This window comes from Vombatus ursinus, unplaced genomic scaffold, assembly GCF_900497805.2.
Source record: "Vombatus ursinus unplaced genomic scaffold, bare-nosed wombat genome assembly UNPS02014181.1, whole genome shotgun sequence".
NCBI lineage: Eukaryota > Metazoa > Chordata > Mammalia > Diprotodontia > Vombatidae > Vombatus > Vombatus ursinus.
The window spans coordinates 1,569,620-1,582,093 of record NW_020953959.1 but is presented as its reverse complement, the minus strand read 5'-3'; the positions used below and the strand labels follow the sequence as shown (position 1 = coordinate 1,582,093).

Genomic DNA, 12,474 nt, shown 5'->3' with positions numbered 1-12,474 from the left:
CCCAGTTGAACCCAGGCTTTCCCAGGGAAGTCTAGTGACAAAGCCAGGACGAAAACACAGTAGCCCTACCTGCCGGCAGTGTCCCAACCACAAGATCACACCTCCACCCACTTCCTGGTCCTTTCATCCAGGTTTGTCACTTCAATATTTCCATAGATCTATGATCTCGTCCCTGTGGGGTCTCCCTCCCACTCTGCAGATCACAGATGCATCTCTGGTCTTCATTCAGGACATGCCATTTCCTACCTCCTGGCTTTTCTCCCATGCCTGGAATTCACCCTCCCCTCACCTTAGACTCCCTCCTCTTCCTTCAAGATGCTGCTCAAACACCATCTTCTATGTGAAGCCTCAACAAGTCCCCCAATAACGGTTGCTAGTTCTCTCCCTCCCAAAGTACCTCATATTTAAACTGATTTGTATTTATTCTCTTTATATTTATTCTATATGTACTTGCAGTCTTCCCCATAAGAATGTAAACTCTTTGTGGGTAAGGATCGCTTCATTCTTTGTGTTCCTAATGCCTAGCAAGAGCTGGGCACATAGTAGTTGCTTAATAAATGATTTATTAAATTGAACTGAACTGAACCTATCCAAGTCTCCTTGTCTGGGGGGACTTTTGTATATGAGCTCCCATAAATCCTCCATGGGGGCACCTACTGTGCTGGAAGCCTTCCCTTAGATCTCCTGACATTGTATGAATACCAATGAAGCATGCAGGCTTGCTGGTTGGGTATCTCCCACTCATGAAGGGCCCGTCTTCTTTTCCCAACATACATCTTTTCAATCATATTTGTTACACCACTTCTCTTGTGCAATTCTCCATGGCTACCACCTACCCATACCTACCACATGCGCCTCGACGTCCGCATGAATCATGCTTCCCCGACGATATCAGATTTTAATCAATTCCTAAAGTTGACATTTCTTGAGAATCTATTCACTCCTCCATGAAGTTAATTTATTTTATTTTTACATTTTTATTGATATATTTTCCCTTGTTAAAAGTAGTAACTTCCCAACATAGACTCAAAGAAAACTCCCCTCAAAGTAGATTTCCTGAAAATGGTTAGGCAACATTTCTGCTGGTCTCATGGTTGTGGCCAAGTTTCTCTTTGCTACCAGATTCTGGATTTCATCTCCTCGGTGCCCTTCCTGGCTGTCTCTGCTCCCACCTGCCAGGACAATGATAACATCAATAACAAAAACAACAATAACCACTACAAACAGGTAGGACTCCCCATTCAATGCCAAGCAGAAGTCCCCAGGGTTAAGACTGAAGAGTTCACTGTGCCCAAAGGTCTATAAAACTGTGCATACCCCTTTGATCCAGCAATACCACTTCTAGGTCTGTATCCCAAAGAGATCATAAAAATGGGAAAAGGACACACATGTACAAAAATGTTTATAGTAGCTCTTTTTGTGGTGGCAAAGAATTGGAAATTGAGAGGATGCCCGTCAATTGGGGAATGGCTGAACAAGTTGTGATTTATGAATTTAATGGAATACTATTGTGCTATATAAAATGATGAGCAGGTAGATTTTAGAAAAACCTGGAAAGATTTACATGAACTGATGCTGAGTGAAGTGAGCAGAACCAGGAGAACATTGTACACAGTAACAGCAACATTGTGAGATGACCAACTTTGATAGACTTAGCTCTTCTCAGCAATACAATGATCTAAGACAACTCCAAAAGACTCATGATGGAAAATGCTATCCATAGCCAGAGAAAGAACTGTGGAGTCTGAATGCAGATGGAACTATACTATTTTCTCTCTTTTTTGTTTTTTCTTTCTCTTGGATTTTCCCTTTGTTCTGATTCTTCTTTCACAACATGACTAATGTGAAAATATGTTTAATATGGTTGTACATGTATAGCCTACAATTGCACACTTTCTTGGGAAGAGGGGAAGGGAATCAGGGAAGGAGACAAAAATTTTGGAACTCAAAATCTTATAAGAGTGAATGTTGAAAACTATCTTTACATGTAATTGGAAAAAATAAAATACTATTAAGTGGGAAAAGAAGATTGCAGGGTTCACTTTTGCTGGCAAAATCAGTGGTCCCTGCCATCAAGGACTTTACATTCTACATTACAACAGGAACATATCAAATACATACTAAGTAAAAAAACAAGGCAATTTCTAGAGCTCAAGGCAGGAAGAACATTAGCAAGTGGAGGAAGCAGCATAGGCCTAGTTTGAGCTCTGCCCTGAAACAAGCTAGGAGTTCTTAGAAATGGCGGTGGGGAGGGAGTGCATTCCAGGCCCAGGGAGGCAGGAGATGGAATGAATGCCATATACCACCCAAAGCAAGTAAGTCGGTCTGGCTGCAATATGGAGTTAGTGAGGGGGAGGAATGCCCAAGAAGCCTGGAAAATTAGGCCCCAGCCAGTAGCAAAGCTCCCAGGCTTGGAGCTGCCCTATAAACACTTAAATTAGGCAACCTCTATTTAACCCACTCTGGGAAGTGGGAAGAGGGTGTGGATTGTGGGATCAGAGACTGAGGGCTGGAAGCTGGGACACCTTAGAGGTCAGTGAGTGCCACCTCCTGATGTTGCAGATGAGGAAGGGAAGAGGGTGTGGAGGAATCCAATATGGCAGCCGAGAGGGGCCCCAGCCCCTTCTCCTTCTCAAGACGCTTTCTCCATACACTGTATCTTTGGGCTCCCTGTGAGTGAAGTATGATTATTCTCCTTCTGCAGGTGACTTGCCCAACGTCACACAGAAAGTTAGTAGCCGGGCAAGAAGCTGGGTCTCTAGATTCCAAGGGTGGTGTTCCTTCCACTATTCCATAAATTCATAGTGTAACAGGATTTGGGGCTGGAAGGATCCACAGAGAGGATCTAGTCCAGGGTTCTTAACCTCATGTTGACATGTGGTTGTTATTGTTGTGTAGTCGTTTTCAATTGTGTCTGACTCTTTGTGACCTCACTTGTGGTTTTCTTGGCAGAGGTACTGAAGTAGTTTGCCATTTCCTTCTCTGGCTCATTTTACAGATGAGGAAACTGAGGCAAGCAGGGTGAAGTGATTTGCCAGGGTCACATAGCTAGGGTCTGAGGCTGAATTGGAACTCAAAGATGATCTTCCTGACTGCAGGCCTGGCTTTCTATCCACTGCATCACCTAGCTGGCCACCATGTTTACATACTTGTATCTTGAATATTCAATAGCTGTATATATTTTTTAACTAAGTGATTTTTTTCAATAACCATGTTTCAATATAATTGGCTCCCATTAAAATCCCATACGTTTTATGCATTTAGAACCATTACTCCGAGAAGGGGCCCACAGCTTCACCAGACTGCCAAAGGGATCTAGGACACAGAAAAAGGGAAGACCCTCTAATGCAGTTGAACTATATTTTTGAGTGTAGGAAACTGACCCTTGGAGAGTTGAGGTTTCTTGCTTTATGCTCTTAGAGGAACAGTTTCCTTTGTGTATTCCCAGTACAACGCCTGGTACGTAGCAGGCAATTAATAAATGCTTGCTTGATTAAGGACACACATATCAAATGGCAGAGCAAGAAATTAAATCCAAATTGTGGGACAATGAAAATGTGGTACATTTGAAGTTGGAGCTTGAGAACCCGAGTTCAAATCCTAATCCTGCGGCTTACTACCTGGACAAGTCACTCGATCTCTGTGAGCCTCAGTTTCTTCATCTGTAAAATAAGGGTGTTGGACAAGGTGACCTCTGAGCTCCCCTTGAGTGAGCCGGCCCTCCAGCCAAGCTCCGTGAGTGACTGTGTTGGCTTTCCCCCTCACCCTCCTCCAGTGATACCTTAGAACTGGCATTTTCCATTAGTATGCCAAAGGTTCTGTCTGCACCTCAACGCTGGGTCTCCTGGGTTTCCATCTTCAGAGAGGTTTATTTGCTCCTCTTTGCTGCTGTCAAGTGATCACAAAGCAACCACATTGAGTGAGAGGCTCTGCCAGGGCATGCTTGGGTAGCTCTTTGAGCAGGCATCAGATAAAAATGCCACCTGAAGAGAGCCTCGCTAAGGGTTGACTAAGGCGTTGGTCCAACCAGGGCAAATGGAGATTTGGCTCTTTTCTAAGGACAATGAGGGTACTTGGGGATTCCCTGAGTGGTAAAGATGGGCTCACAGGAGGTAGACCCTGCAGCCGGGTTGAGGGTGAGGAGTCAGAGCAGACTGGTTGGCTTCCACGACACTTGGTGCCCCCTTCCCTCCTCTACACCTGCCTGTTTGATGTCTTCTTGTGGTGACTGTTCTATAGGGTGGCGAGCAAACAGGTTGTCAGCCTTTGCAAGCCCCCTGGGCTCCCTGTGCATGAGATGCTGCCTGGCTTCACTCCTAGCTTTGTCAAAGAATCAACCAAGTCATTGTACAACTTCTCCTGCTGGCAACAGGTAGAGTGACTATGTTACTGGCTATATACTACTATGTTACTAGTAGTTACTATTCAAAATACCAAGGGGGTTCAATGTCATCATATTGATAGGGAAAGGACATTGAGTTTATAATCAGGAGACCTAGATTCAAACCCTGACTCTGACACTTACTAGTCAATCAACAAACATTTATGAATGCCTACTAGGTGCCAGGCACTGTGCTAAGTGCTGGGAATACAAACACAAGCACAAAGAAAGACAGTCCCTGCCTTCAAGGAGCTTGCACTCTAATGAGGGAAGCAGGATGTAAAAGGAAGCAGAAAAGTGGGTGGGGTGGGATAAGGAATGGGGAGGGAAGGCAATGATGAAGAAGCTCAGAGGAGTGTGACCTGATGGGGAATGACTGAATGACTCTAGGAGAGTCTTAGGATTATGGCTCTCGATTTGAAAAGCACCATAGACGTCACTTAGTCCAACCCATTTTATAGATGCTGAAATGAGGCCAAGGGACCTCTGAGGCCGTCTTGATCAACCTAGTCATGAAGGAATCTCCACATTATGTACCTTGGAGGGAAGCTTTTATTTATTTGTTTGTTTGTTCGTTTGTTTAGGACGGCAAATGAAAAAGGAAAATCAGGTCTCTTGGGTCAAATGTCCTGTAAGATGCCAAATGTCCCATTGCCATATATATATTGAAGGCTTATAGGATACTGCAGAGATTATATGCAGGAAAAAGACCTGACCCTTAAGGCTTTTGCGTCTAAGCTTTAGTAGAATGTCAACTTCACAACATCAAAGACTGTGTTATCTTTGTCTTGGTATTCCAGTGCCCACCACAGTGTCTGGCACATAGTAGGTCCTTAACAGATGTTCAGATGAAAAAAGGGAAGGAGATAGGAGAAGAAGAGAAAGGGAAAGATCAATCATAGGAAAAGAAGAGAAGGGAGATGAAGAGAAAAAAAGGAGAGAAGACGTCAAGTAATCTTGGAAGTTGGGGAAGGAGGAAGGAGGAGAAATGCAGACAACAAATAATTTTATCTTTGAGCAGGATCTGTACTGTGGGGGCCCACATGGCCACTGGCTTCTACTCTTACCCAGGAGCTTGCTAAAAGTGAAACTTGATTTGTTGAGTGGGTTTTAGAAAGGGTTGCATTGGAAAAGACAATGTTCCATTTGGGGGTCTACATGCAGTTTTAAAATAACCTCCTCATCTGTTTCAATATCTAGTGCCATGTTCTTGCTGAGCGAACAGCAAGATTGATTCAAAAAGTCAATAGACTTTTAAATTTTTTTATTGATATCCTTAGTTTTTATATCCTCTTCATTTTTCGATATTTCCCTCCTCCTTCATTTTCCCAGAGAGCCACCCACTATTACAAAAAACAAAGGGAGGGGCAGGTAGGTGGCACAGTGGATAGAGCTCCTGCCTTGGAGTCAGGAAGACCTGAGTTCAAATTTAGCCTCAGACACTTGACACTCACTAGCTGTATGACCCTGGGCAAGTCACTTAACCCCGATTGCCTCACCAAAAAAAAAAAAGCAATAAAAAAATAAATAAAAATAAAGGGAGAAGGGAGAAAGCAGTTCAGAACCAACCAATGTGTCAGCCAAGCCTGACAAGCCATGTATGCATTCTTCCAACACCATAGTCCTCCACCCCTGCAAAGAAGGGAGGGAGGTACGTTGTCTCATTTTTCCTTTGAGGAACAGCTTGGTCATTATAATTACACAGCATTCATTTTTATTGTGTTCGTGTGTTTTTTTTCAAATAATATTTACAAATGCCTCCTGTATGTTGGGGACTGGGAGAGATACAAAGTTGCCAAAAAGACTGAGCCCCTGCCCTCATGGAGCTTAGAGTCTCCAAAGGGGATATGACAGAAACATCAATAATTTTAATATAAAAAATACATAAGTGAATGAAAGCATAGAAAAGCATTTATTAAACACCTACTATGTGCCAGCCACTGTGCTAAGCACTGAGGATAAAAAAAAAAAGACAACAGACAGCCCCTGCCCTTAAGTAACTTACAGTCTAATGGAGAAAATGACATACAAACAGCTAGATACAAATAAGATACGGACAGGGTAGTTTGAGGTAATGTTAGAGAAAAGGCAGTAAGATCTAGGAGGGTTTTAGCTGAGACCTGAAGAAAGCCAGGGAAGCCAGGAGGGAAATGAGGAGGGAGCCTTCCAGGTATGGAGGATGCCTGGGGAGACTTGGAAGATGAAATGTCTTATTTAAGGGACTTCAAGGAAGCCAGTATCACTGGATCTCAGAGTACAAGGCAGGGTAGGGTAGTGAGGAGCAAGGCAAAGTTAGGTGTAAGAGGCCTGGAAAAATAGGAAGGGGTCAGGTCCTGAAGGATTTCAAAAGCCAGACAGGATTTTATACTTGACCCTGAAGGCAACACAGATACTGGAACTCATTGAATGGAGTGTTGGGGGTGGTGGAAACATGGCCAAAAAGGATCAATATCACAGATTTAGAGCTAAAAATCATCTTAGATGATTAGAAATCATCTGGTCCAACCTCCCATTTTACAAATGAGTAAAATGATCCCCAGCAAGAAGAAGGGATAGCCTGGAATGGAAACCAGGTCCTTTGAATACAAATCCTGGGCTCCTTCTACTGTGCTGCAGTGCTGCTAGGATTTGGGGGGTCCCAGGTGGTTTTTGAGCTTCCTTCCAACTTTAACTCAGGAACTCAGTGAGATTGCTATAGGATTCCAAGTATATAGTAAAGAGAGCCACATTAGGTTGAATGAATGAATGAATGAATGAATGAATGAATGAATTGAAAACGTTGTTTGGGAAGCACTGTAGCTTACAAATATGGGAGAGAGAGAGAGAGAGAGAGAGAGAGAGAGAGAGAGAGAGAGAGAGAGAGAGAAAGAGAGAGAGAGACATCCCTACTTCGAAGAAGCTTACCTCCTAGTAGAAGGAGACTGCAGATAGAGGGGCAATTGGAATAAATATGAGAGATCAAAGAGATGGGTCCCCAGACTCAGCAAGCTGAAGGATCCTGACAATGTCACCAACAATACTAATTAGAGCTGAACTTACTATGTGATTCTGGGCAAGTCAGTTCACTTCTCCATGACCTCTGGCACTCTCTGAGACTCTAAGTTTCAGGGTGCGTGGTGACTTGCCTCAGTAGAAAGTATCTCTTCATCCTGGAGTTCTATGATACTGGTGAAATCACAGATCTGATCCCAAAAGAATTAACTGATAAAAAAAAAAAAACCAACTAGAGTTATAATCAGTACCACCCATCCAAGAAAGCCAGGCATTTCCTCCTCTCCAGGCCACCCAGACACCACCACAGGGACCACTGAGCTTTAGTAATCTGGAATAACTGGGGAGAAGCTCAGTAAAAAATTCAAAGGGTTGCCTGCTTCAAAAGGATGTGGTAGGATTGCTTTTCAGGACGTCAGTGATGATGCTGAGAAAGACTATGTTAAAATTGATTATCTGAAATAAAAAGGAAACTGAGGACAACATTATGGAACCATCTATGATTTAATCTGCAAAGCTATCATTTGCACATCTTTTTAAAATTAAATTAACTTTATTTTTAATTTATGGAATAAAACAAGCATTTCTATCACACAGTATAATAATAAAAAAAGATGACTGCACATAAAATTGCAAATCTATGTATAACTTGCTATTCATTTTAAATATATAACAAAGTTATCATGTAAATTTCTTTTTTTTCTTCCCTCTCCCCCGCCCCGGAAGCCCAACAGTCTAGACTAGAGTTTCCTAACCATTTTTGTACTCTGGATCCCTTTGGCTGTGTGGTAGAAATCTACGGGCCCTTTCTCAGAATAATGATTGTAAAGGGACAAAATAAAATACAAAGTATTACAAAAGGAACCAATTATGGAGAAATACAGTTCTCAAAATATTTTAATCACAAGCTCATGGACCCCAGATTAACAACCCCTCATCAGTCACTCAATCAACAAACATTGACCAAACATTGACCCAAGTAACTAGCATGCAGAGGAGAACACGATCACCGCATCAGGAGTACAAAGTGCCTCTCATTTATTCTTGGCTTAAGAGGATGCCACTTTGGCAAAGGAAAGCTACATTGGGTAATGTAGGTGATGTAAAAACAAAAAATATGAAAAAATTTTTTTAAAATGCTTATTGATCAACTGGCATATATTTGTGTATTTACTTCTCTGTGTTCATGTTGTTCACCCCCAAAAATATAAATTCTTTTCTGGTAAGGACTCTTGTCAGTTTTCTCTTGAATCTCCAACACCTGGCACATAATCGACACAATAAATCTCTGTTAATAAATGAAAGAATCAGTAGCATCTTTTACATCCTCTCATCTCTCTCCAGGGCAGATACACATCTCAGGTCGTACATGAGTACACTTGTACAGTTCATTTCTCTCCATACTCAAGTCAAATCTCACTATGTCAGAACCTGCCATTTTAGAATTTAAGCTGAAAGAATGTCCAGGCCTGAGTTAAGCTTTTCTTTTATCTATCTGGGGGTGGGGGTGTAAGGAGAGAGAAATGATGTTGAGTAAATGAGTAACATAAGATAGGGAGAGTGGACTGCATATGGATGAGAAAAACTCCCTTTCATGTGATTAATTTTATTAGTACTTTTTGTACCTAATCATTGAGATAGGAATAAAGACTGGATGGGTGATTTCAATGGTCTGGGGAGCTCCCGTGGGAGGAAATTCTCTCTATCAATTTGGGTCAGCACCTATTCTGCAACCTATGCTTCTGAGAAAATATTTGGTAACTTCAGCAAATTAAAGACCATTTTCCAGATTTTTCACTGGTTCAAAGTTGGTCTTCATTCTTGCCTCTCTGCCCTACCCAGGACTCACTGAGGTTTGGCCACAGATATGTATTTCCCTACTGTACCATGGCCATCCAGTCAATCAAAAATGAAGATAATCATAGGATCAAAAATTCAGAGCCATCTAATCCAACCCCTTCACTGTACAGATGAGGAAACTGAGGCCCAGAGAGGTTAAATGATTTGCCCAATATCAAAGACCTGAATGCTTTCCTTCTTCCTTCCCATTCCTCCCTATGTACTCATTCTGAGAAAGCTAGTTTGGATTGGGAAATAGTATCCCATTTCTCTCCTCGTTTCTCCTTCTTGCCTAATAATCTTCACTCTTAAGATTAGTTACTAATACCTATAAAATTAACTATTCACAACTATGAAAATCAAAAAATGTTTCCTAAGAAAAGTCATCACAATCACATAAAACTTTCATCTAACTTTTTCCAAATAATCAGCCCCAAGGAACTTAACTTAAAGATTCAAATCAATTCAAAAAGCTTTCATAAATTGAGTACCTACTAAGTACCAGACCCTATGCTCCACACTTATGATGCAAAGACCAAAAAAAAAAAAAACCACCCACAATCTTGGAGGTCAGTCCCTGACCTCAAGGAGCTTACATTCCATAGGGGTACAGTCTTACAGGTACACTCATAAGCTTCATTTCTTTCTATAGTCAAGTAAAATTCCATTACATCAGACCCTACCATTTTATAAAAAAATTTCCAGGACTGGGTTAAAATTTTCTTCACATCCACAGATAAGTAATAATAAAATTATACTAAGTGCAAGTATATTCAAATTTGAACTAAGAAACAAGTACAGGTAATCTGCTAGAATGAAAGCATTATAATCTAGAAAAAGAATATTGAACTGCTCAGCGACTGAGGTTAGGTCCAGGGGTATATTGGATCCACTTCAAATCAGCTGGTGAGAGCCCACCGTTAAATTTTCAGTATGAGCATTTACATCTCAGAAATGAGCAAATGCTATGAATTAGGGCTTGATTTGTTGTTTTGCTAATTGTCTAGACTTAGTAAAGTGATTAATACACATTAAACTAAAAAGTGTATCATGTCTACTTTTTAAAAAAAAAAAATACATTAAGCATTCATCAGTATACCTCTGGTTAGGTCTCCCTAGGGCAACTGAATCGAACTACCCTGTATAGACAGACTAAGAAACATTTCAAACTCACAACCCCACAATCATTGGCAAAAGCCAGTGGTTGATTTAGGCAAGACCACGGAGAGAAAGAAAAAAAAAAGACACTCATAAAATAAATTGTCTTGTGTCTTACAGCCCAAATAATCAGCCAAGAGACTGAATTTCTTATTTTTCTGTGTAAATGTGTTCTAGAAGAGCTCAGAAATACTGAATGTTAACAGTGAGAAACTTCTACCCTCCATACTAAGGAAAAAAAAAAATCACGTCCTGGTGAATGACCAGTGACCCTGAGTTCCTCTCATCCAAAAACAAAACCAAACAAAGCCCAATCTATAAACCAACACATTTCCAATGCATTTAATTGTATACTTCAAAAAACTAGTTCTAATTTCTAATAGTTCAAGACCAAAGTCTGAAAGTATTTCAATGTAAATTGAAGTTAAAATAGGTTTAAAAAAAACCAGATCTATATATAAGCAATCAAGACAAGTATTTATTAAGTTCCTACTATATGCCAGGCATTGTGCTAGGAATACAAAAACTAAAATTGGTCTGTCACCTCAGGAAGTTTACATTCTATAGGAGAAATGACATACAGACATAGAAATAAATACAAAATCTATTCAATGCAAAAACAACATAATGGGGGGTATTAACAATCCATATAACCTATAAAATATCCAAATAATTATATAATATAAATAACATAATGCGATATGTCATAAATAAGACAGGGAATATAATATGTACTAATCAATGCACAGATTTCCAAGGGAACATTTTCTTCAACAGCTAATATCTCCTTTCTTACTGGTTTTTCCCTTCCCAAAGGCAAATAAGTTTGGTGCTCAGAACTGCGGTCTCTAAGGCATTTGTTAACTAAAGGATCGATACCTGCCCATCAGCTCCTCAGAGATACTCAGGCTACTCACCAAGTCTTTCTCCATCGAATACTTATCCTTCCCAAGTGGTACAGTGGAAAGAACTCTGGCTCTGGAGTTCCCAGGACCTGTATTCAAATCCCGCCTCAGACGCTTACTACCTATGTGACCTTGGGCAAGTCACTTAGCTTCCCTGAGATTCAGTTTCCTGAATCTTTTAAATGAAAAGGTTTGACTATGGCCTCTGAGGTCCCTTCCACTTCTAAAGCGACGATCCCTTTCTCATCTTAAGTTACTGGGTATGACCTCTTCCGGGTGCCTCCCAAGCTGCTGCTCACTCCACCGGCCAAATGGACCTTGACTTGCCTACATCTCCCAGTTACTGATTGCTCAGTGAGGTCAGGGAGGAAGAGGCAGCCTGAGATGACTCCTGTGACTTGAGAGCCATTCATTCCAGCTGTCCCCAATACCCCAGGCCTCATGAATGAATCCCTGCTACCTATCAGACCAAACGGAAGGGGAAAAAAAAGATCTGGTTTCCCAGCTGGAGCAGCCGCAGGGGGACAGCTCCTACACCAGGAGAAGCTCTGCTTTAGCTGAAGAGAGGAAACCCCAAGGTTTCCCCACACCTCAGCCCCAGCCCTCAACTGCAAGGGAACAATTGACTCGGAGCAGAAACCTGGGGGCAGGAGAGAGGGAAGAAAAGCCTCCAGGTGAAACTACAACTTGGAACTTGAGGCCAGGAGTGTGAAAAGCCCTAGAATAAAATTGTTTCTGAAGAAACAGCAAGTGAGAGAGATCCAGGCCTGGGGCCCCCAGCTCTACGGACGTGCCTGACTCAAAGGAGAACTGGGGCCACCCTTCTGCAGTGAAACCTCCAGGAGAGGCTTTGGGGAGCCTGAAAACCACCCTTGGGTTTGAAGTCTCACGGGAAGAGTCAACCATGACCTATAGCCAGGTTTCTCAGGAGCTCTTTGCTCCAAGGGTAAGCATAAGTGCCAGTGTAAACAAGCCTCACTCAAAATCATTTCCCCTCCATCTCTCTGTTGTATTTGTTTCCTATAGAGCATTACTCTCTTTTTTTTTCTCCCTTTATCCTTGCAAAGAGAGATGGCCATATTGATAGATGCAATTACATCTAGATATAGATAGGTGTAATTATATCAATCTATTTATTATATATCAGATATTTGCAGTCTAAGAGTATGATTCTTTTAGGGTTAGGGTTAGATAAAATGG

At 41.5% G+C, this 12,474-nt stretch overlaps 1 long non-coding RNA gene across 1 annotated transcript; it reads right to left on the bottom strand.

Moving 5' to 3' along the window:
* Positions 1–999: 999 nt before the first annotated feature.
* Positions 1,000–11,361, bottom strand: LOC114041837. The gene is made up of 3 exons (XR_003568947.1): positions 11,287–11,361; positions 7,421–7,582; positions 1,000–1,172 (listed from the first exon to the last, which is right to left on the bottom strand). It is a non-coding gene; the product is annotated as an uncharacterized LOC114041837 (long non-coding RNA).
* Positions 11,362–12,474: the final 1,113 nt, after the last annotated feature.